A 25,170-nucleotide genomic window follows, 5' to 3' on the forward strand; every position below is an offset into this window, starting at 1 on the left:
CCAAGTTTAGGTGCGGACTGCTCTGCAATAATACATAAGAGAACAGGATGTAGTTCTAAGTGTACAAAATTTTTTCCAAGGCCTTGGAGTTGAAACACTTTATCTGTTTAGATGACAGTGACAATATTGTAATTTAAAAATCACAATAAATCCAGTGTACTCTGCCTTTGCGGTCTGAAGTCCTAGCTATGGGCTTGCATCTTATTTGATTTCACATTAGGCTACCTTATCCAGAAACTGTCTTCTGAGCTTATCCTCTGAGCTCTCTCCTGAACTGAATATCTCTATTTGAAATGACCCTCTATATTCCACACAGATGGAAATCAAAAGAAAGCCAAAGTAGCAATGCTTATATCAGACAAAATAGACTGTAAAATAAAGACTATTGCAAGAGACAAAGAGGGACACTATATAAAATGATCAAAGGATCAATCCAAGAAGATATAACAATTGTAAATAGATATGCACTCAATATAGGAGCACCTCAACATATAAGGCAATTTTGATAGACATAAAAGAAGAACTTGACAGTAACCCAATAGAAGGGGACTTTAAGACACCACTTACACTAATTGACAAATCATCCAGCAGAAAAATCAATAAGGAAACACGGGTTTTAAATGGCATCCTAGACCAGAAGGACTTATCTGATATTCATAGAGTATTCCATCCAAAAGCAGCAGAAAACACATTCTTTTCAAGTACACATGGACTTCTCTCCAAGATAGAGCACATGCTAGGCCATAAACAAGTCTTGGTAAATTTAAAGAAACTGAAAGCTTGTCAAGCATCTTTTCTGACCAAAACACTACGAGATTAGAAATCAACTACAAGGGGGGAAAAAGGCAAAAAAAAAAAAAAAGTGGAGAATGAACAATATGCTACTAAACAACCAGTGGATCACTGAAGAAATCAGAGGCAATCAAAAAATACCTAGAGACAAATGAAAACAAAAACATGATAATCCAAAACCTTTGTGACACAGCAAAAGTGGTTCTAAGAGGGAAGTTTATAGCAATACAAGTGTACCTCAGGAAAAATAAAAATATCAAACAACCTAACTTTACACCTAAAAAAACAAGGGAAAAAAGAACAAAGAAAACCCAAAGGGTAGAAGGAAAGAAATCATAAAGACTAGGGTAAAGATAAATGAGAGACTAAAAAAACAATAGAAAAGATCAATGAAACTAAAACCTTATTCTTCAACAAGATAAACCAAAATGATAAACCTTTAGCCAAACTCATTAAGAGAAAAAAAAAGAGGGCCCAAATCAATAAAATCAGAAATTTTAAAAAAAAGTTACAACTGACACCACGGAAATACAAAGGATCATAAAAGACTACAACAAGCAACTAAAGTGGAAAACCAGGAAGAAATAGACAAATTCTTAGGTACAAACACCCAAGAAGGAACCAGGAAGAAATAGAAAATATGAACAAACCAACTACCAGTACTTAAACTGAATCAGTAATTTTTAAACTCCCAACAAACCAAAGTCCAGGACAAAATGATGTCACCGGTGAATTCTACAAACATTTAGAGAAAATTTAACACCTATCCCTCTGAAACTATTCCAAAAAAATTTCAGGGGAAGAAACACTTCCAAACTCAATCTAAGGTCACCATCACCCTGATGCCAGAAAAAATATCAGAAAAAAAGAAAATATAGGTCAATGTCACTGATGAACATAGATGAAAAATTCTCAACAAAATACTAGTAAACTGACTCCAACAATGTATTGAAAGCATCATACGCCATGATCAAGTGGGATTTACTCCAGAGATACAAGGATTTCTCAGTATCCACAAATCAATCAATGTGATACACCACATTAAAAATTGAAGAATAAAAACTGCATGATCATCTCAATAGATGAAGGAAAAGCTTTTGAAAAAAAATCAATATCCATTTATGATTTTTAAAAACTCTCCAGAAAGTAGGCCTAGAGGGAACCTACTTCAACATAATAAAGGCCACATAGGACAAACCCAGGCTAACATCATACTCAATGGTGAAAAGTTGATTGCATTTCCTCTAAGATCAGGAACAAGAGAAGGATGCTCACGCTTGCCACTTTTATTCAACATAGTTTTGGAAGTCCTAGCCACATCAATCTGAGAGAAAAAGAAATAAAAGGAATCCAAATTGGAAAAAAAGAAGTAAAACTGTCAGTGTTTGCAGATGACATGATGCTATACATAGAAAATTCTAAAGACACTATCAGAAAACTACTAGAGCTCATCAAATAATTTGGTAAAATTGCTGGATACAAAATTAATATACAGAAATATGCTGCATTTCTATACATCAAAGTGAAATATCAGAAAGAAAAATTAAGGAAACAATTCCATTTACCATCACATCAAAAAGAATACCTAGGAATAAACCAAAGGACAAAAGACTTGTACTCTGAGAACTATAGATGCTGATAAAAGAAGTTGAAGATGACACAAGCCGATGGGAAATTATATTTGACAATCCATATTGTGAAAATTACATACTACCCAAGGCAATCTTCGTATTCATGCAATCCCTATCAAATTACCAATGGTATTTTTCACAGAACTAGAACGAAAAAAAAAATTGATTTATAGGCAAACGCAAAAGACCCTGAATAGACAAAACAGTCTTTAAAAAGAAGAATGGAGATGGAGGAGTCATGTTACCTGACTTTGGACTATACTACAAGGCTATAGTCATAAAAACAGTGTGGTACTATCACAAAAACAGACATATAGATCAATAGAACAGGATAGAAATCCCAGAAATAAATCCTTGCACTTTTGGTCAATTAATCTACAACAAAAGAGACAAGATTATACAGTGGAGAAAAGACAATCTCTTCAATAAGTGGTGCTGGGAAAACTAGATGGCTACATGTAAAATAATGAAATTAGAACATTCTCTAGCAATTAGAATGTTCTACTTTCATATAAAAAATAAATTCAGGAGTTTCCATCATGGCTTAGCAGTAACAAACCTGACTGGTATTCTTGAAGATGTGAGTTCAATCCAGGTCCTCACTCAGTGAGCTAAGGATCCAGCATTGCCATGAGCTGTGATATAGGTCACAGAAGCAGCTCGGATCCCACATTGTTGTAGCTAAAGCATAAGCCGGCAGCCTCAGCTCCTATTCGACCCCTAGCCTGGGAACTTACATATGCCATGGGTGCAGCCCTAAAAAATAAATAAACAAACAAAGAAATATATAAATAAATAAATTCGAAATGGATTAAAGACCTCAATGTAAGACTGGATACTACAAAACTCCTAGAGGAAAACATAGGGGAAACACTCTTTGCCACAAATCACAGCAATATTCCTTTGGATCAATCTCCCAGAGAAATAGAAATAAAAACAAAAATAAACAAATGAAACTTAAACTTTTTTCTTCTTTTTTCTTTTTAGGGCCACACATGTGGCATATGGATGTTCTCAGGCTAGGGATCAAATTGGAGCTACAGCAGCCAGCCTATGTCGCAGCCACAATAATGCCAGATCCGCACCACATCTGTGACCTATACCACAGCTCACCTCAATACAAGATCCTTAACCTACTGAGTGAGGCCAGGAATCGAACCCACATCCTCATGGATAGTAGTCAGATTCATTACCACTGGGCCACAAAGGGAAACCCCAAACCTAATTAAATGTAAAATCTTTTGCAAATCAAAGGAAACCACAAACAAAAGGAAAAGACAGCCTACAGACTGGGGGAAAATATTTGCCAAGGATGCTGCCAATAAGGGATTAATCTCCAAAATATACAAAAATAATTCATACAGTTTAATATCAAAAAACAAATGGCCCAAACACAAAGTGAGCAGAAGACCTAAATAGACATTTCTCCAAAAAAAGACATACAGATGCCCAACAGGCACATGGAAAGATGTTCTATATTGCTTATTATTAGAGAAATGCAAATCAAAACTATTATGAGGTATCACCTCATCCTGGTCAGAATGGTCATCATTAAAATGTCTATAAATAATAAAAGCTGGAGAGAGTGTGGAGAAAAAGGAACCCTCCTACACTATTAGTGTGAGTGTAAATTGGTGCAGCCACTATGAAAAAGGTATGGAGGTGACTGAAAACTATAACAGAGTTATCATATGATACTATAATCCCACTCCTGGATGTATATCGGGGGAAAACTAATTTGAAAAGATACACACATCCCAATATTCATAGCAGCACTATGAATACAAAAGCCAAGACAGGGACAGGGAAGCACCTAACTGTTCATCAATAGATAAATGGATAAAGAAGGTATAATATATATATATAATATATAATATATATACTACTCAGCCATAACAAAGAATGAAATAACGCCATTTGCAGCAACACAAATGGACCTAGAGATTATCATACTAAGTGAAGTAAGATGGAAAAGACATATATCATATGATATCACCTATATGTGGAATCTAAAAGAGGATACACATGAACTTATTTACAAAATATAAACAGATTCACAGACATAGAAAACAAATTTATGTTACCAAAGGGAAAAGAAGGCGGCAGAGACAAATTAGGAACTTAGGATAAGCAGATAGACACTGTTATATATAAATTAGATAAACAACGAGATACTAATATATAGCACAGGGAACTGTATTCAGTGTCTCATAATAACCTATAGTGGAAAAGAATCTGAAAATGTGATGACTGAATCACTTCATTATACACATGAAGCTAACACAACATTGTAAATTAAATACACTTCAATTTTTTTTGTTTAAAAAAAGACCCTTTATTTCTTCCATCACTAGCCCTAGCATCTGTCACACCTCTCAAGTTGGAAATTCTTCTTGATGTCTGACTTCAGTGAATGCTCTGCCTCTTACACACACACACACACACCCCACATCTCTCATCTTAATTCAGTCCTCATAAAACCTGGAACAGAGATTATCGATTTCTTAGAATTAAAGCAATTTGAATTCAGTACTGGATCCTTAGCTACAGTTTCTTTTATCCCATTTCAGGTGGGAAAATGGTATGAGTGGTAGATAAAGAGGATGAAATGGAGTAAGAGGAGTTCCAGGACTGAGCACCATGGGTGTGGCTCCCAGGACTCCATGAGAGAATGAGCTTGCATCATCTACAGCACTGCCCTCTGAAGGTCTCTCTCCACCCCTTCTAAAGACTCAAATCAGCAGACTCCATCAGCAAGGAAGAGGCAATCATGGGGAGAGGGAGGGGGCTTTATCTCTGGAATTTCATCTTCTCAGTGGTTCAAAAAACTCAGAAAGTGCAGGGCACTCCATCTATCTTCCCAGATGTGTCTCTGGTACCCGACACTGCCTGGCAGCCCACGTTCCTCCTCTGATTTCTCTGTTGCCAGGAGTTTGGCAACTCTAAGAGCCAGAGTTAGCCTCTGGGTGGGCTGCAGCAGAGCGAGGGGAGGTGCGTGCTTGGCCCTGGAGTTCGGAAGTGAGAGGACATGTCTCCCAGCAGCAGCTAGCTGAAGGGGTGAAGTGAGGAAAAGGGGATGTTGCCATCAGGAATGGAGGGTGGGATTGGAGGTCAATCCTATCAATTTTGTCTTTTCTGATCCCTCAGCATAGACATAATTTAATTTAAGAGTTAGAATGAAAGAGGAGTGCTGTAAGACAGGAAGAAAGTGCACGGGTGATGAATCTAGCTTTGCTCTGTTCCATACTTTAACATTATTGCCCTTGTTTTCCTACCTAAGGAGGAGGAGGTCTTACAGGGTGGGAAAAGCCCAGCCTCAGTGCCCCACTGATATCAGGTTTCTGCCATGTGACCTTGAGCATGTCACTTAACTTCTCTGAACCCCATCTTCTCCTTCTGTAAAATTAGTTCTGCCATTTCAAAGAGTTATGGTGAGGATTACATAAGAAAACAAAAATGAAACACCTTAGGAAAGTACTAGCCCAGTTCAGATGATCTCTAAATGTTAGTCCCTTCTCCTCCTTCTGCCTTCCCACCACCCACCTTCATGAGAAAGAATGACCTCTCAGCCAAAAAGTAACCAGAGAAAAGGCCATGAGCAGAGAGGCAGGTTGCTGCAACACTGGTTCAGGGCATGTGATCACTGTGAATTCAACCTTAATAGTTTATATTTATTTTGCACCTGTCCTTCAAGAGCTCTATAACTTTCAGCCACCAGATGAGCTCAAACATCTTCATGAATAGCTGAATGAGGTCAAGAGAAAAAGTACATGTCATAGGCTTGTTGGATATCCAACTCAGGTTGGATAGTTCAACCTAGGAAGTTAGATGATTTGCTCAGGTAGAACAGAGACAAAACCAAGGTTGGTATAGCAAGGGTGATTGTCCAATAATATCCAGGGTGTTTTCACACTATTCTGCTTCCTGAGAAAGAACTGGGTTTAGTCCACTCTTTCTCACTACCTTAGTCCATCCTGCATGTGTGAATCCAGGATTCCAGAGGCTTTGCAGAGAATGCCTAGCTTTCAAAGCTCCATATAGCTGGTGAGTCATGGAGTCTTAGGGAGAATGTGCCCCAAGGAATGCTCTCCAGGGATGCAATTTCATCCCCCAAGGAACCACGTCTCTCCAACCTAGATATTAGACAACAGCATGCATGTGGAATGTGCAAGTGCCTGTAAAGGGATTATTACTAAGTAAAAGTGGATGATGATAATTAATTACCCTCTATTAAAGAGAAAGTCCCTAGAGCGAAAGCATCAAAGACAATATTTTACTGAGTTGGCAGTTTCTTTGGCTCTGGAACAAGATGACTCCTCAGTCTGCATCTTGAATCTCTTCCTTTCTCTCTCATTCTGACTTGAGGAATGTGCATTTTTGACTTTGGACAACTTTTTCTAATTCCCACCTTTATCCCCATCCCCAATCCAGTAATCATTATTATTAAAACTTCACACCAGGGCCACAGACATATTTTACAACAACCTTTTGATGGATTAATTCGTGGTTACTCTCCTTCTTTACTGAAGTCTAAATCAAAGGAAACACACTTAGAATGGAAAGCAAAAACCTCCCCGCCAGCCCAAGGAGAAAGACCTGGGAAAGTAGGCATCCAAAGAGATATATCTATTTCTTCCTCAACAAATACACCAACAGGGAGCGTGGGCAGAACAGGCAGTGTGATGTGGTCTCAGAAAAAGTCAAGGGTCTGGGACAGATTGACTCCTAAGTCAGAGACTCTGCAAAGTGCATATCCATGTCTCTTAGAAACAAGTACATACTTCATGCTTCTGGAAACATCTCCTCTCCTGTAGATCCAAATCAGCAGATCTGTGACCAGTTGGAAAGGTCTCCACTTACTGAGCAAAGTTGACTGTGGAGAGAACATCCTCAGAATCTTATGTGACTAATCTGGGAAGGTATCTTGAAATGTCCATGTGCAGTGAAACGAGTACAGAGGCTGCAAAATCAGAGCTGAGAAGGCTCTGCTTTTCCTGGCCTTGGGACCTAGAGGCTCTCTGGGAGTCAGGCTCCTTATCTGTAAGAGAACACAGAAGAAAAATTCTTACCAAATGAGGTTCTTGAGGAGTTGGGAGATCATGGATATGATCAGCTCCTGGGCTTGGTGCCTTCCATCATGTTACATAACCACCGTCTTGGGAAAATGAGGCAGGGCCATAAAGCATGCCAAATGCATTGTATCCCAGCTCCCAGAAGACTCTCTGCGCTTTTATAGGCACCAATAAATATGTGTTTAATAAATCAATGCAACCGGATCCGTTCATTGTGAATGGTGCAGCCAGAATACCTGTGGACTGGCTTAAGTAAAAGCTCTCTGGTCATCTAGGAAGTGTTTTCCAATCATCAAGTCACAGGAATCTCATCAATCTAGAGATATTCTTTGGAGGTTGGTTAATACTCAAGTCCCCTAAAAGAATCTGGCAAAAAAAATTGTGGAGTCTTTTTAGGGCTAGGCAGAGACAAGCTTCCATCTGTCTATTCTGGAGAAGCACTTGCAGACCAGAAGACTTTCCCTGAAAACAACCAGATCAACACCAGCCTATTATTCAGGATAATTATTGCTAGTGGTTAGTAGAAGCACATTCCTAATCTCAAGGTCCTGGCGCAACAAAAGTGTAATTCTCACTCACTGAAAATCCAAGACGGCTTAGCAGGGGTTTTTCTCCAACCAAGGACACAGGGATCTAGTTGTCTTTTCATTTGCAAGGTTGCCCTGGCAGAGGAAAGGGAGATGGAGATGGCACTATGGCACTTCACTGCCTTAGCGCAGAAGTAGCACAGATCATTTTTTATCACAGCCATTGGCCGGAACCACTCATATGGCTCCAAGCCAACTGCAAAGGTAGCACATGCGTAATAAGTGAGAACTAAATGTCTACACCACCTCCTGGGACCCAGTGGATGAGCATTCTTGTATCTCACCCCTCTGACTTCCAGAAATCTCTGGATCCCCTTCCTTTATTCTTTAATACTTTCACTGGAGGTGCTAAGGGAGTCATTTAGGCAAGATACTGAAACACAGGGGCCCAGAAGGGCTGACTCTGGGAATGATTTTCTACTTTGCTGACCACTCATCTTTTCTCTGTTCTTTCTGATGAATGACTTTCAGATAGGATGACCAGAGCAATCTTCATGGTGCCTTTGTGGCTGGTTCCCTCCCCGGCCACTCAGCTGAGAGGCAAAAATCGCAGAAAACCTGGCACCTCTCTCATCTTGCTATCTCCTGGAGAATATAGGCCCTCCCTCTCTGGAATGTGTGATGCCTGCCAGTTCTGATATGAGTTCTGCTGCCAGCTTCAGTGCTGTATGCCAGGAGTGGGGGCTGCTCCCAAGAGGCTGACAGCTTAAGAGGCCATCATAGTTGTTCAGAGGGGCCATAGCCTACAGGTGAAAGTCCGGTTCCTCTGCCAGCCTGTGACTTGGAAGAGAAATTAAAGCTATCTTGAGGCTTGCCAGGGAAGGAAACCTATGCACTTGGAGGCCTTTGGGCCTATATTTTAGGCTGTGGCTTGCCAAGTTTTTCTCCTTGAGCTTGAGGCTGTGAAAATTCAGAGCTGTCCCATCACTGGCTATGGTCCAAGTCACCTTTTTCTCTTTACCTCCCCAAGGCATATTTACCACTCCAATTCCCTGACTGCCTATGGGAACCCCAGAATTTTCCTGCAGCAAACATATTGAGGGGCAATGAAAAATGAAATCCACAAAGAAGAAAAGGAGAGATCTGGTTTATTAAATTCCCCTTTGCTGGCTGTGTGGATTCTTCCAAGTCCACTGCTGGATTTCTTTGAGGTCTCTGTACGTGCTGATTTGCATGGCTGGCTTAGCGGATGGGGACAGGCAGTAAGACAAGCTTTGCACTGGATAAATAAAAACCTCTTTGTTCATTAAGGAGACACTGACAAGGCCACGGCCTGCATCAGGCCACCGACACAGAAGGTTTGATTCTTCTGGAACTGAAAACAAGGAAATAGAGAAACTACCCCCACCCCACCCCACCCCAACCACCACCACACTGCATAACTTTGTTCAGGGGCTGCTAAGTTATTCCCTGCTACTACATCAGCTGTGAGAGCCCTGTGAAACATGCTGTGGTTAAAATAAAACTTAAGCCCCCGAGCATATAAAAAAAGAATGTGTTAGGTTATCTCAAATAGTTGATCTCCCACTTTCTTTCTGGGAAAGAGCCTAAATCATTAATTTTCTATTCAGCCTTTTTATGCTCTCCGGTCCTGTTTAAACAGCCTAATCTGAATGCAGAGTATGAACACTCCACCAACATGGACTTAAGAATGTTGATTGGAAAAGGAAATCCGGTGATTCATCCAAAGCTCTGGTCCCCCCCAGACCATAGAAATAGCTAGCCCTTTGTAAGGGTGATTTCTAGCTCTGCTTTGCAAAAGCTTGATGCATGCCAAAGGTTACACCAATGACCATAGCACCAGGTCACATCCTCCCCTCCACACAGCCTTCTCCCTTGCTGTACCAAACTCACCTGGGCTTCTGAATCAGACAAATAGGCTAGAATCAGATTTCCAAGTCTGCCTTTATCATGGACAGGTCACATAACCTGTCTTCCATGCAAGGAAACTAAGTTAATTGTGATCATATGCAATGTGCCTCATCTATAGTATTTAGCAAATAGCATATGAAAGAATAGCATCATAAAATTGCGTTGTTGTTGTTACTGTTAATACCTCTCCTCACTCTTTCTTCACTCCTGTTGAGCAGGTCCAGTCTATCCTAAAGAGATCCTAGCCATTTCCAGGTAACCTAAACTGGCCTAATTAAACTTTCCTAAGAGAGAGGAATAGGATAGAAAGAATTACAGCAGCCTGAGGTCACTGTAAGCTTAAATTGGTGCCCTGACTTCCTAAGAATTTACCATCCTCCTTCTCTTTACATTTATTGAGCAGTTATATATGGACAGCCCTGGGATAACTCTCTGCTTCCATGGTCTCAGCTGAGCATCCCAAGACTCTGCTGTTTATAGGGGCCCTTTAACCCTGGCTGCCACACTCTTTACAGCCTCCTCTCTTAGACTTGGCCACCATCCTGCTGCAAAAAGCTCTCCTAGCATCTCCAGTGCAAAAATGGATCACAGAGCCTGGTTGGGCAGACATCATGCTTGCCTTTTTATAGAAATGCAAAAGCTAAGCCCACAGATTTCTGGGAGAGAGAAAGTTACCAGTATGTAATCTACCCTGAGCCCCCCACCCCCACCCCTTTGAACTCTGTTGGACTAGCCCCAGGACTAGTTTCCTAGGTAAAAGGGATCCTAGAGGGAGCCTGGCTTGAACACATAACTGTTTTCACAAAAACTGTACTGTTGCTTCCACTTCCTATATCTGGTAACTCACTGGTGGCTAGCCTGATGTTAACCTCGTAATCCTCCTCTCCCCATATCTCATCAGTAGAAGGGTGAGACATAGACACTCAAGCAGCTGGGGATTTTTGTGAGGCTGAGAACAGCTAACTTAAAAGTTCCTGGATTTGGGGCAAGCCCTTGCCAGTAAAATGTTAGCACTCACATCAGCTCTCTCTAGTCTAACAAGCTATTCATTTTCTAGAAACCGCAGAAGAGCGTGCTGAGAAGCAAGATGCCAGCCTATCCAGTCTCTTGCCTTGGACATTTGAATATTTAAAGCAACCAAGATACATTGTTTTAGGTCTTCCCACTAGGTATCCTGCAAGACTCCAGCCCTCCTCCCAGCTCCACCCTGACACTGGCCCGTGGGGAAATGTGGTCACTGCATAAGCCCAATATCAGTGAGAGATTCGAGTTTGCAATTTTTGTTTCCATACCAAATTGCATTTAGGGTTAAAACCTACCAGCCCCTGAAAACTTCAGTCAGAATGATCAAGTGTGGCAGGGAGAAAAGAGGAGGTTTGAGAGTGTGACAAGCCTGGATTTGAATCCTGATTCAACCATTTATTAATGCTTACTTGCTGTGTACCCATAACTACACAGTTTCTACAACTAGGAAATAGAAATAATAATGTCTTCTACACTAGGATGCTGTGAGTGTCAAATGACTAAACACTGCCTGACAGCAGAGAGAAGGGATGACTGCATTTATTCAGGACCTGCTGTGTGTTACACTATTAACCAATTCTCATCTTTGCCTTTTATGGTCAAAATAATACTTTGGAGTTTACTGTTTCCAGTTCACTGATATCAAGGTTTGGAGAGATTATTTAACTTGCTCAGTTCTCAGTTACACGGCAGGTCTTGGGTTTAACACAAACCAACCTGACTTCAAAGCCTGTTCCTTCTTCAGCTCATGCCTTTCTTAGTGTGTCCCACAGCTCTAGCTCCACCCATCAAATGCTTCTCTTACTGTAATCATGTCCTAAGAAAATACATTGAACTCTTTGCTTTGAAGATGGCACAGTCTCTCACTCGTGTTCTAAAATGCAATTGAGTGCTGCCTTCTCCAGACAGCAAGGGACAGAAGCCAAGAGGATGAAATTTAGTGGCAATAAATATAAAGTTCCACATCTTAGTTCATACCAAAAATTATATGGAAAGGTTTTAGAGCCACTTGGCCCAGGCTGGTCAAGGGAAGGGGCTGTAAAGGAGGGAACAGCGGCTCCTAAATCTTCATCTTTAGCTCAGCATCAGATCTGGCATTTGACTTTACTATGTAACTCCATGCAATTCTGCATGAGCAGTGACATGAAGCTCCTTAAGGAGAAATGTCTTAGGGCTGCAGGAATAGATGCAAAATATACTTTGAATGAGGTGCTAGTCTTGTCCAATGGCCTGACAGCTCAAGAGAGGTGATTTCCTTCCTACCTTAAGACTATCACAAAGAAAAGGGCATCTGAGAGGGTGTGGTCAGGATGATGAGAATAAATCCACTCATCTACTTAAAACATATATTTATTGGTCTCTTTCCATGCCAGACCCCATTCTATAAGCTAAGGATTCAGACAAATCCCTGCTCTCTTGGAGACTCTAAACATCCTTTCTCATTCTGGCTTCCAACAGCTTCCCAAATTTCTACCTTGGTCTGCAAGTCCCTAGCAGCCTGGCCTCTGACCTTTGACTTGTCTCCTACCATTTCTCTCTCTCTCTCTCTCTCTCTCTCCCCCACCCTCCCTCTCTCTCTCTCTCTCTTTCTCTCTCCCTCCACAAGTATGCCTGGAATCCTCCCTGCTTTTCCTTGAATACATCAAAACCTTAGAGCCTTTGCACATGCAGTTGCCTCTGATATCCTCTGATTGTAAGAAATCGCTATTCCATTCCAAGATTCTTAAACATTATGCTACCCATGATTCCATTATATTTTTTTAATTTTTCAACCTTATTTGAATGGATTTATATCAGTGTTTCTATATTGGTTTAAAAATTCCTAAATGGCAGGGAGTGTGATTAACAAGAATTGTTTGAGTGAATTTGATATTTATTTTAAGGGGATAATAATTATGATGATTTATTTCTTGTTATCACTATAGCCTTGGTGACAGTGCCTGGGACATCATGGAACTCAATATATCCTTAAGAGATGATAGAATATTGGAAGTTACAAAAACAAAAATACAAAAGATGATGATTTCTACATTTTTTACATTTTATTTTGCTCTTTTACTGTGATTTCTTCATATCTAGATATATTTCCTTTTAATATTAAATTAATTTTTTGAAAGTAAACATCAATGGTGCCAATTTCTTGCTATTGGCTAATGGTTCTAAACACACTAATTGGAATAAAACATTGCCTCATTAAAAAACAAACAAACGAAACAAACAGTAGCTGTGCCAGAAGCATACACTCTTCCAGATGGGTTCTGCCTTTGAATTTTACTGTCCTGACGATGCTCTGGTTCCAAAAGAGGTCACCTCCTATCTGGTGACTTTATTCCAGCTTATGAATATTTTATTAAAAGCTGTATCCGGTAGGCCTTCCAAAATGTCCAGTGAAAATTTCTTCCGCTAAAGGTAAGGAAATGAATAACAGTATTCAAGTCTCAGAGGGGTTATTACATGCAGAGTAAAGGCCATCTGTTCTCCATCTTTTCTGAAGATGTTTCAAGAGGAAAAAACACTGAAATCACAGGAGGCAAGATGTAAGTTGTACAGGTAGAAAAGCATGTTTAAGATAGAGAATTATGGGAGTTCCCATGGTAGCTCAGCATGTTAAGAATCCACCACTGTCACTGTAAGGATGCAAGTTCAATCCCTGGCCTCACTCAGTGGGTTAAGGATCCAGCATTGCCACAAGCTGCGGCATAGATCACAGATGCCTCTCAGATCCAGTGTTCCTGTGACTGTGGTGTGGGCTTGCAGCTGCAACTCTGATTCAGCCCCTGGCCTGAGGACTTCCATATGCTGCAGGTGCAGCCATAAAAAGGAAAAAAAAAATAATAAAGGATTCTGAAGTAATGGCAAAAGAAAAGTGGAAGGATTTCTTCTGCTGGAGAGTTTGAAGTTGAATGAGGCCATGCATCGGTCAGGGTTGTTTTAGCTGTAGGTCACTTGGAGGACAGAACTTATACTAGAAAGTGACCTAACTCGTCCAAAGTGACTTTGGACACTGGAGGATTTCTGTCAAAACATAAGGATTGCTTTACACATGAAGATAAATTTTGTCTTTTTTATAATATATTATACATTTTACTTTCATTAAAGAGTCAAGGATAGGTAGAGTTTGACACTCAATAGTTATAGCAATTTAGGATGTAACATTTAAAAGCCAACTTTCCTTATACCAGTTATACCTATAAGCAAACAGAATATTACTTGGCAATAAAAAAGAATGAACGAGTCACAACGTGGATGAATCCCCAGAGAACTGCTGAGTGAAAGAAGCCAGTCTTAAAGGGTTACATAGTGTATGATTCCATGTATATTACATTCTGGAAAAAATAAAACTATAGTGATGGAAAACTGATCAGTGGTTTACAGAGGTTATAAGTGGCAGAGGGTTAACTCTAAAGAAATAGCACAAGGAAATTTTCAGGGGAGATGGAACTATTCTGTATTCTTATTGTGGTGGCAGTTTCATGAATCTATATGTGGTAAAACACATGAAAATGCATTAAAAAAAAGACAAATTCACTGAATGCTAATTTTAAAAATAAAATTAAAAATAAATTTTGGTTCAAAGTTGTTTAAAAAAATAAATGGCTTGGATGAAAAGTCTTAGACCTCTACTAAGGTTTTATTTTCCAAATATTAAATATAGTTTCAGCTCTCATTATAAGTAGGCAAATAGTTTAGCAACCTAAATGCACAAAGGAAGAAATGGAACTTTGGAGGAATAATCCTATTAGTCAAATTTGTAAGATCACATAATGTGGGAAAACAAATATTGGTCTTTGATTCAAGAGACCCGTGCTGACTCTCAGCATTGGCAAGTCACTGCACTTTCCTGTGTCTAAATTTTTTGTATTAGGCAAATCATTTACCCTCCACCAGTTTCTGTTTCTCCCCTTATAACTGTAAACTCTGGTGGTTGCTATCTCCCCCTATATGCGCTATAGGGATTAGATAGGATACCATAGCCAATGTCTTCATACATAGTAAGTTTTCAATATCAATATTAATTTCCAAAGGAAGGAGTCAAAAAAATCATCTTTTCTTCCTTCCTGTGTACAACTATCCAGTTCCTTAATATTTCTTCTGTTAGTGACTTATACAAAGACAAAAGAAGTTAACCATTAGTTTTACCTCCAAACAAAACCTACTCGAACAGACTGTTCTAGCTCCCACCATGAGTGAGGTCCATGCCCTGCTTCTTGGTATCATTATTGGCAGATACTGTGCAAAAACTCAGAAAGGAAGGTTTGTGTGCACCAAAGGAACTTAGTCCATGTGCCATGGGTGTCCAGCCTCCACAGAAGTACCCATGTTCTCAGTGTGAGACAAACAAGCAGAGCCACTGGACTCAAAGTAACACCACGAATGGACAACGAGCAGCCCTAGCCATGTGGATCATTGTCCATGACCTGAAGTTCCTCCCCGAAGTTCTGATGCTCATAAGACCCTGGGACCCTAAAGCCTGGGGACCCCTAGAATATCAGATTAAATTTCTCAACAATCTGAAAAGTTGAATTTATGATGATTTAAAGAAAATAGTGCAGTCTTTCTTGCACACCTATGTTTGAGGGCTAAGTGCCACGCCCATCATCAATAACATACCCAGGAGCATGTTAGTTCTACACACAAAAGGCCTGGGAAATTCCTGAAGTGATGTAAGGAGGTATTTATGTGTATAGGTCTGAGACGGCTCCATGGAGACCAAATTCTGAGATTTGTCTGATCAGAGAGGAAAGCATAAAAAAAAAAAAAAAAAAAAAAAAAAAAAAAAAAAAAAAACGGAGAGGGAATGGTGCATAAAACAGGTTTCAGGCAGAGGAAGCTAGAAAGGGGCCCTAAACCATTCTCCATATACTTGACCTCTTTGGGTGAAGCCATGAAGCAGTGACTTGTAAGAAAATCTCAAGCAGAGCCTGACACTTATTTCTCAGCTGAGCTCTGGAAATGGGATCTTTGCCTTTCCCCACAATTCATGGCCTTCACCTCATGTTTCATGTTGCCTTCATGTTTGCTGTCAAGGATCAGCACAGCTGATAATATAATTCACATTAAGGTGTTAAACAATAGTGATATTGGAAAAAAATCAAGAAATGAATATACAAATTCATCTGGATTTCATTCATTACAATATCAGTTAAGAGATAAATTTGGCCACAGTGTACTCCAGAAGGAATCATGTAAACAATCTGGGAGTCTTACCTCTTCCTAGACCCCTGTTTGTCAATCTGAAGATCCTCTCCTTTAGAATAACTCAAGGCATTTGTTAAAATGCAGATCCCTAGTTCCCACCCTAAATGTACTCAATGAGAATCTCTATGACTGAAGCCCAGGAATCAAAATTTTAAACAAGCTTCCCAAGTAATCCCTATGCACAATAAACTTTAAAGACCCTTACCTGCCTGGACAGTGAACACTCTGTCTTGATCCCTAGCATCTTGACTGTATCTCTATTTAGGATGTTTCACTGCATAATAAATGACTGCATATCTGTGTCATCCATATGAACTTCATCATGGATAAACACAGTAAGAAAGGGAACAGTTAGGAAGGTTATAGAGTCTTGAGAAGGCTGATATAAAAGCATCAGTAATAATACATAGTTTGTTTCTGAGAATTTAATGAGTTTAGTATATTACCCAAGTACCCAACACACATATTAGCTCTCTTCCTCCTTCATTCCTTTACAATTTGCATGAATACACTAAAACGTGAGTTCTTAAGGACAGGGACTTTTCCCTATCTTGTACATCTTTGCCTTCCTAGAACTTGGGTAGGGACTGGCACATAATTGGTGCTCATTCACAGTTTGTTGCATGGTTGAATTCATGATAGTCATCTTATGGCCACAATAAGGCTACCTGAAGATGCTACTTGCTTTGGAAAAGGCTTTTGAATGAATAGGTGAATGAGTTAGAATTATCTGTACATGAGTTAGAATTATCTGTACATGACATGTGCTTCTTCTTTGCCTTGTCAATGTCAAAAAAGTTTAAATAAATGTCTGCCTATGTAGAAATGCACACGTGTGTGTATATATATATACATTTTTTAATCACTCATAACAATTCCTTTAATGGGTCACTCATCAGCTCTAACTACCTCTCTGGTTTGAGTTGAAGCAAACTGGGAAATGTGAACACAATGCTCACATATAAGTTAAAATTTATGAGCCACAAGAGGTCAGAATAAAGAATTTGAACTTTACTTGAGATACAACAAGCTGGCTGGGAGAGATCCAAAGGACATAAACCATTCAGGTAAATAATTCTTAAATTCTGTTTCCCCATATCCAGTTCCACAGTTCACCCAAGATCAACAGAATGGAACAGGAGACCTCTGGAGGCTGCAAGCAGGTGGCTGCCCCAGGAAAGGAAGAGGACTTATTTCTTTCCTGTTTGAATCCAAATGCTGTCATTTGTAGAAAAGGCAGCTGGTGAAGAGAGGCTGCAGGACATACTGAAAAACCCAACATATACATGTATATGGAGAAAGAGGTTGTGCCTAAATAAACTTAAACTGGAAATAACCCATGCAGCAGGGGGATGGAAGGCTGAGGTTGCAGAGCCATGGAGAAGCAGTGAGGAAATGGAAAGGGCTTTGGGAAGGCTGCGAGGCAGGAGGTAATGCTTCCATGGAATGAATGGGATCATTCAAAAGCCCAGAGTACCCTCCTCAGTCCCCTCCTGCTTCATAAATGTACAACTGCTAAGAATGTCCAACGAGGTCTAGTTGATTCCAAAAGCACCGTTCAATTCAGACAGGCTACCAAAAAAGTCAATCAACTTAATGAAGAATCTCAACCAAAACTATTATCTGAATCCAGGTAAGTAATGCTACCAAATGATGGACCTCAGTTTTCACTTTCTTGTGGATTTCCAGGATCTGGAAGCCTTAACCAGAGAGAAATATTTAGGAGTTGGTTAGCTCAGAGCATTTGCCTATAGTCAAGTTAACAGAAAGCTTAGCCACACACACGCAAAAAATTGTTGATATAAAGTATCAAGGTAGAAAGTTATGAAATAGTAGGAGGGTTTATATGTCAGACTGAATCACCCCTTCTCTCTGCTGATATTACTTTTTCTCTGGAAAAACACTGAGATTATAATACAATCAAAATATATATGTCCACTATTCTCAATTTTATGTGTGTGCTGGCCAGAATAAACTCTCCTCTATCTTCTGCCTTCAAACTCTACCCACCCAAACTTCCCCAGAAGCACAATGACAATCAGTCAACTTCAGAGCTGGTGTGTCAACATGAAACAAAAACAGAATCATATCAATTTTGTGAAAGTTATTGAGATAGAAGCATGAGAACAGGCCTTAGAGATTTAGAGTAAATGTAGCAGTAAAAAAAAATGGGGTTTATATTCACTTATGCATATAGATAAGGTTTGGGCAGCCAAATAATTTCCTTGGAATTATTTATTTTCAAGCTCTTTATCTCACAGCAATCTTTTTCAGAAATACATGAAATGTTGAGCGGGTAAGTCATATTATCTAGTATATAAAATACCTGACTTGTTCCAAAGAAAGTGTGGGCTCTGTACAGAATGTTATACAATCACTCAAAAGTCAACTAGTGGAGGGCATATAAAAAGAACACAGGAGTCAATACGGAAAACTTTCTAATGGCCAAAGCTGAAATAAAATAGGTAATTATAGCACTGGGTTAAAACCTAAAGAATAAAATAAATATCCACGGGTTTATACTGATATAAATACATTATTGAGTAAATAAACAAGTGAGGGAGAGGGGAAAACTCTTTCTAACAAAAAAATTCCAAATAAATGTAGAAGGAATAGCAGAAATAGAAATTATAATGCCATAGTGTTAGTTGCTGCAGGCAAGATTCATGGATGAATGGTAAAATAAACAGCTTTAAGGATAAACAGTATATTTACATAGCCTCAGTGTATCTCCCCCCCAAATTTATTAACTATTATCATGATTTTAACATAAGACTATAAATTCTTTGATATGACTCTCTTTAAGAAGTGGAGTTAAATTCCCTTCTCCTTGAGTGTTTTCCATTGAGCTTAGTGCCTCATTTCTAACAAATAGAGTATAAGAAAAGAAAAACTGTAGCCTGAAAGAAATTACCTTACCCAAGTGATCAAGGTTTAATTGACCCATAAGTCATGTTGATATCATGTAGACATTAATATGATGAGATGAAGGGGCATTTCACTTCTGTGGTATTCTTCCCTAAAATCCATAACTCCTAATCATGATAAAACATTAGCAAAACTCAAATTGAAGGACATTCTAGCAAGACACCTGACCAGAACTCTTCAGTTTTCACCTTAAGAAACTAGAAAAAACTCAGAGGAAAGGGGATAACAAAGAACATAACATAACACAACTTAATGAAATAGAAAATTGCAAAATAAGCACTATTCACAATAGCTAAGATATGGAAACAACCTAAATGTCCATCAATAGATGACTGGATTAAGATGTGGTGTATATACACAATGGAATACTACTTAGCCATAAAAAGAACAAAATAATGCCATTAGCAGTAACATGGATGGAATCAAAGACTCTCATACTAAGTGAAGTGAATCGGAAGGAGAAAGACAGATGCTATTTGTTATAACTTACATCTGGAATCTAATATGTAGCGCAAATGAACCTATCTACAGAAAAGAAACAAACTCATGGACATTGAGAATATACTTGTGGTTGCCAAGAGGGAGAGGGAGGGTGTGGGTGGGACTGGGAGTTTGGGATTATTAGATACAAACTATTGAGATTCTTCTGTATAGCCCTGGGAACTATGTCTGGTCACTTGGGATGGAGCATGATAGTGTAAGAAAAAAGAATGTATACATGTATGTGTGACTGAGTCTCCTTGCTGTGCAGTAGAAAATTGACAGAATGCTGTAAATCAGCTATAATGGAAAAAGTAAAAAACATTATTAAAAGAAAAGAAAACTGCAAAATAATAGAGAAAAACAATGAGACCAAATGCTGGTTCTTTGAGAAAGCCAATAAAGCATATAAACTCCTGGACAGATTGATCTGGAAAATAAGGATGTAAAACACAATTACCCATATCATGAATGAGGAAGATGACATTATTTCAGAATCTGTGGATAGTAAGAGGATAAAAAAGGAATAATAAAGCAACTTTATTCCAATGATTTCAACAAATCTGATGAAATGGACAAAATTCCTTAAAAGGTAAAAATTATCAAAGCTCACTCAAGAGATATACAACTTGAATAGCTCTATACTTACAAAATAAAATAGGGGGTGTGTATATATGTTAAACTGAATCACTTTGTTTTACAGCAGAAATTATCACAAAATTGTAAATCAAATACCCTTTAATAAAACTTTAAATATATATAGATAGATGATAGATATAGATATAGATCTGGGAAAAAATTCCAATAAACAAAACTCTAAGCATAATCATTTATCCAGGTGAAGACTACCAAACATTCAAGGAAAAAATAATACCAGTTCTACTTGCAGAAACTTTAAGAAGAGAAAATATTTTTTTCAATTCATTTAGTTAGGCTAGAATTACCCAGATACCAAAACCAGACTATGACATTACTTAATGGTAAAAGATTAAAGTTTTGTCCCTAAGATCAAGAACAAAACAATATATCTGCTGTCAACTCTTCTATTCAACATTTACTAGAAAGTCTAGCCAGTACAATAGGCAATAAAAGAAAATTTAAAGCACATATATTTTATCTTTATTATAAAAGAAATAAGAATTTATTTACAGATGACATGATTGTTTGTATAGAAAATTCCTTGGAATCTACAAAAAAGGATAGTATAACTTATAAGTAAGTTTAGCAAGATTGAAAAAACAAGATCAATACACAAAAATGTATTCTTGTATATCAACAGTGTACAATCAAAAGTGAAATTAAGAAACAACACCATTTGCAATAGTATCAAAAATGTAAAATACTGGATTTACCACTGTAACTCAGTGGGTTAAGAACCTAACATCCATGAGAATGTGGGTATAATCCCTGGCCTAGCTCCATGAGTTAAGGATCTGGTGTTGCCAGGTGTGGGCCTAAAAAGACAAAAAATATATATTTTTAATTAAATATTTAGGGATAATCTGAAAAAATATGTGCAATACCTATACTACAAAACATTGCTGAGAGAAATTAAAGGAAACCTAAATAAATGGGGCTATATACACTGTTCATGAGTCAGAAGATTGAATATTGTTAAGATATAAATTCTCTCCCTAATAGAATGCGTCGACTCTATCTAGTTGATAGAGTCGACACATTCCAAATCAAAATCCTATAAGACAGTTTTGTATGAATTGGCAGATTTATTCTAAAATTAATATGGAAATGAAAAAAAACCTTGGAGATATAACAATACCTGACTTCAAGACTTAAATTTGGCTAGAGTAATCAATGTGGTGTATTGCATAAAGATAGACACATGGATCAATGAAACAGAAGTAGACTCAAACATACAGGAACAACTGATTTTTGACAAGATGTAAAACATATTTGGCGAAGAAAACAGAATCTTTTCAATAAAGAATGCTGAAAAAAATTGGAAATCCGTATGCCCCTAAAAGAGCTTTACTTCATACCATATGTCATATACAAAAATTAACTTAAAATGGATCATAGACCTAAATGTAAAAGTGTAGAAATATAAAGCTTTTAGAAGAAAATATAGGTAAAAAACTTTGTGGCAAAAACTTCTTTGATACAACACCAAAAGTAAGACCTATAAACGAAAAAAAAAAATGATAGACTGTCAAAATTTAAAATTTCTATGCTTTGAAAGGCACTAAGAGAATGCAAATACAAGTCATAGACTGGGAGAAAATATTTTCAAATCACATTTCTGGTGAAAGAATTGTATCCAGGCTCTTTATAGAACTTTCAAACTCATTAGTAAGGAATAAATTTTAAATGGGGAAAGGATTTGACAGACACTTCACCAAAAAAAGATATACAAAGGGCAAACAGGAGTACGAAAAGATGCCCAACATCGTCAGTCATAGGGAATGTAAATTAAAATTATAATGAGATACTATTACACACTCATTACAATAGATAAAATTAAAGACTGATCATATCAAGGATCATATCAAGGATGTGGAGCAACGGAAACCCTTATACACTGCTAATGAAAACGTAAAATGGTACAATCGCTTTGGAAAGCGGTTTGTCAGTTTATTAAGAAACTAAAGACATGATTCAGTCATTCTACTTTTAGATATTTACCAAAGATAAATTAAAGCGTATGTCTCTAAAGACACCTATAAACACCACATGAACACAAATGTTCATAGCATCTTTATTTGTAATAATCAAACGACAAAGGAAAAGATAAACAAATGATGTTATATCCATACAATGAGCTATCACAGAACAATACAAAGGAATGAGCTCTTGATATACATACCATCATGAATGAGTCTCAAAAAATGCAAATTAAAAGAAGCAAAACAACAAAGAGTGCATAATGTTAGCTTCCACCTATATAAAAGTCTATAAAGTGCAAATGTATGTATAGTGACAGAAAGCAGCCCAGTGGCTGCTTGAAGATGAAGTAATAGCGTCAGGCAGGGGGTAAAGTCACAAAGGTCCAAAGGGGTTAAAGGTACAGAAAAATCTGTTGAGGGTGAAAAACATCGTGGTTATCTTGATTATGGTGATGGTTTCATGGAGATATGTATATATATCAATTTGTAATTCTAAACATGTATAACTTGTTGTATGTCAATTGTACCTCAATTTAAAAAATAGAAGATATACGAACTAATAACCCTGGCAATTTTCATAGAGCTAAGGAATAATTAGCAATAAAGAATATTGGAGTTCCCGTCACGGCTCAGTGGTAATGAAGCCAACATGAGGATGCAGGTTCAATCCCTGGCCTCGCTCAGTGGGTTAAAGATCTGGTACACTGTGGTGTAGGTCACAGATGCGGCTGAGATCCTGCATTGCTGTGGCTGTAGTTGTGGCATAGACCAGCAGCTGTAGCTCCAATTCGACCCATAGCCTGGGAACTTCCATATGCCTCGGGTGTGGCCCTAAAAGAAAAAAAAAAAAATACTATTTATAGTTCCAAGTCAAATGGCACTCTAGTACACTTTAAACATACAATGATAGCACAAAGATCTAGAATTTCTCAGATATCAGCCTTCTATTTTAGATTTTCCTTTGTGCAGACAAGGGTGGTATGTGCTCTTCCATTTATATATCCCTGTCCCCTGTTGGTTCCTGCACTGCTCAAGGTAGGCAGCATTACTCAGGGCTCCACCCAGTGTCTGCCCTAATGTTAAGTACATATACTGAGAAGGAAAGTACTAAAAGGTATGCTCCCTCAAGCATTATGGATTATTCCAGAGAGATGATGCTTCTAAGGTGGCACACCAACCGCTAGCTGTCCACTAACTGTAAGTTAGTAAGAGGATTAACACTATCCCAGAAGTATGACCCTAAGAATGTACTAGAAGACAGCTGCTGGAACATGTACTCGGACCTTGCCGTGATAAGAGATCAACAAATTCCAGCCCATACACCACAGCATCTGCTGTTGGATAAACTTAGCACGATGGTGGCAGTGCTTACTCATGTTGGTATTCTGGACCATGGAAACATCCTAAGAATCTGGGCAGAGTTGTCAGTAGATTTAAACCCTGATGAAGTGGAATGTGAGAGGAATGAAGGGGCCCACACCCGTTTATGATCTGCAGCCAGAAAGACTTCCCAGTTTACAGTGACCTCTACATCTCTGAACTCCAAGCATTCTTCACCTATTCCACTATTCCACTGGTCAGATAATATATCAGTTCACTGCCTGGTGCCCAGCACTGTTGTCTAATGTGAATACTTGGCTCTTGCAGTGCAATTCCACCTTTCATATTCATTTGTTCATATGATAAATATCCATTAAGTTCCTTCCTTGGCAAATCCCTTTGTTGTCTACTGGGTTTACCAGGATGATGAAGACAAGCGCTACCCCTCCTGGAGGTAAAGTCCAAGAAGGGGAGATGGGCATTGAATAATATCATATGGTGACCGATCTAATCACAACTGTGGCACAAACCAAAGGGGCAGTTGGCAATGGAAGCTGAAACAGAGGAACCTGAGGGCTCTGAAGGACCAGGGGAACCCTCTGGAGAAAGAGACATCAAAGCTGAGACCTGAGGAATGAAGAGCTATCTGGGCAAATCAACACACAGCTGGCCTCCTGTGTCCTCAGGCCATAGGGGTCTCTCCCAGATCTGCTATTTTTAGCTTCCCTAGAAGAAACGCAGCTGGCACCACACAGCAATACCTAGAACAGAGATGTTGTTTCTTGAGAAAGAGGGAGGGAGGGACAAGGCATGTGGCTGGTCTATGCCACAACTACAGCCACAGCAATGCAGGATCTCAGCCGCATCTGTGACCTACACCACAGTGTACTAGATCCTTAACCCACTGAGCGAGGCCAGGGATTGAACCTGCATCCTCATGTTGGCTTCATTACCACTGTCCTTCCCAGAGAGGAGATGAATCATGACCCCTCTGTTACTTGGAAGTCTCCCATTTGCTGCCCCTACCCTGGCTCCCACCCTTTCCAAGAAAAGGGTTCCAGTTGTGTTCTTTGGATGCCTCAGAGAGGAACAAAATATCTGTTTTCCTCTTTATCCAGAAAGTGTTTCTCAGTATTTGTTCCATTCATGCATCAGGCAGACAAGGTTATCTCACCACTGGTCATCCTCCCAGACGTTTAAAGCAGCCTAGGACCTACCCCTGTGGCATCTCACATGAGAAATGCAACTTGACTTTGAAACTAAGCTCCAAACCTGACACTGTACTATTCAAGGCAAAGCCTTCCTACCTGAAGCCTTGGATGCTTCCCATTTTCTCCCACTTCTGGGCCCATAAGGATTGGGATACAGGTAGAGGCTGAAAAGCACTAAGATAGAAGTTTGAGCAAAAACAATGATTAGGGATAAACTGAAAACAAAAGAAAAAGGGAAGAATGGTGGTATCATAGAAAGCAAACTGATTGTTGAGTAGGCATTGTGGGATATTTTTGCAGCTTTAGCATCTATTCCCTGAAGGACAGCATGCACGACACTTCACTACACACACACACACACACACACACACACACACACACCCATGAGAGAGTCTGCCTTGACCTCTAAAGTAACTCTACTAATAAAACCTGTC

Source organism: Sus scrofa, chromosome 15 (assembly GCF_000003025.6).
Source record: "Sus scrofa isolate TJ Tabasco breed Duroc chromosome 15, Sscrofa11.1, whole genome shotgun sequence".
In the NCBI taxonomy this organism is placed as follows: Eukaryota; Metazoa; Chordata; class Mammalia; order Artiodactyla; family Suidae; genus Sus; species Sus scrofa.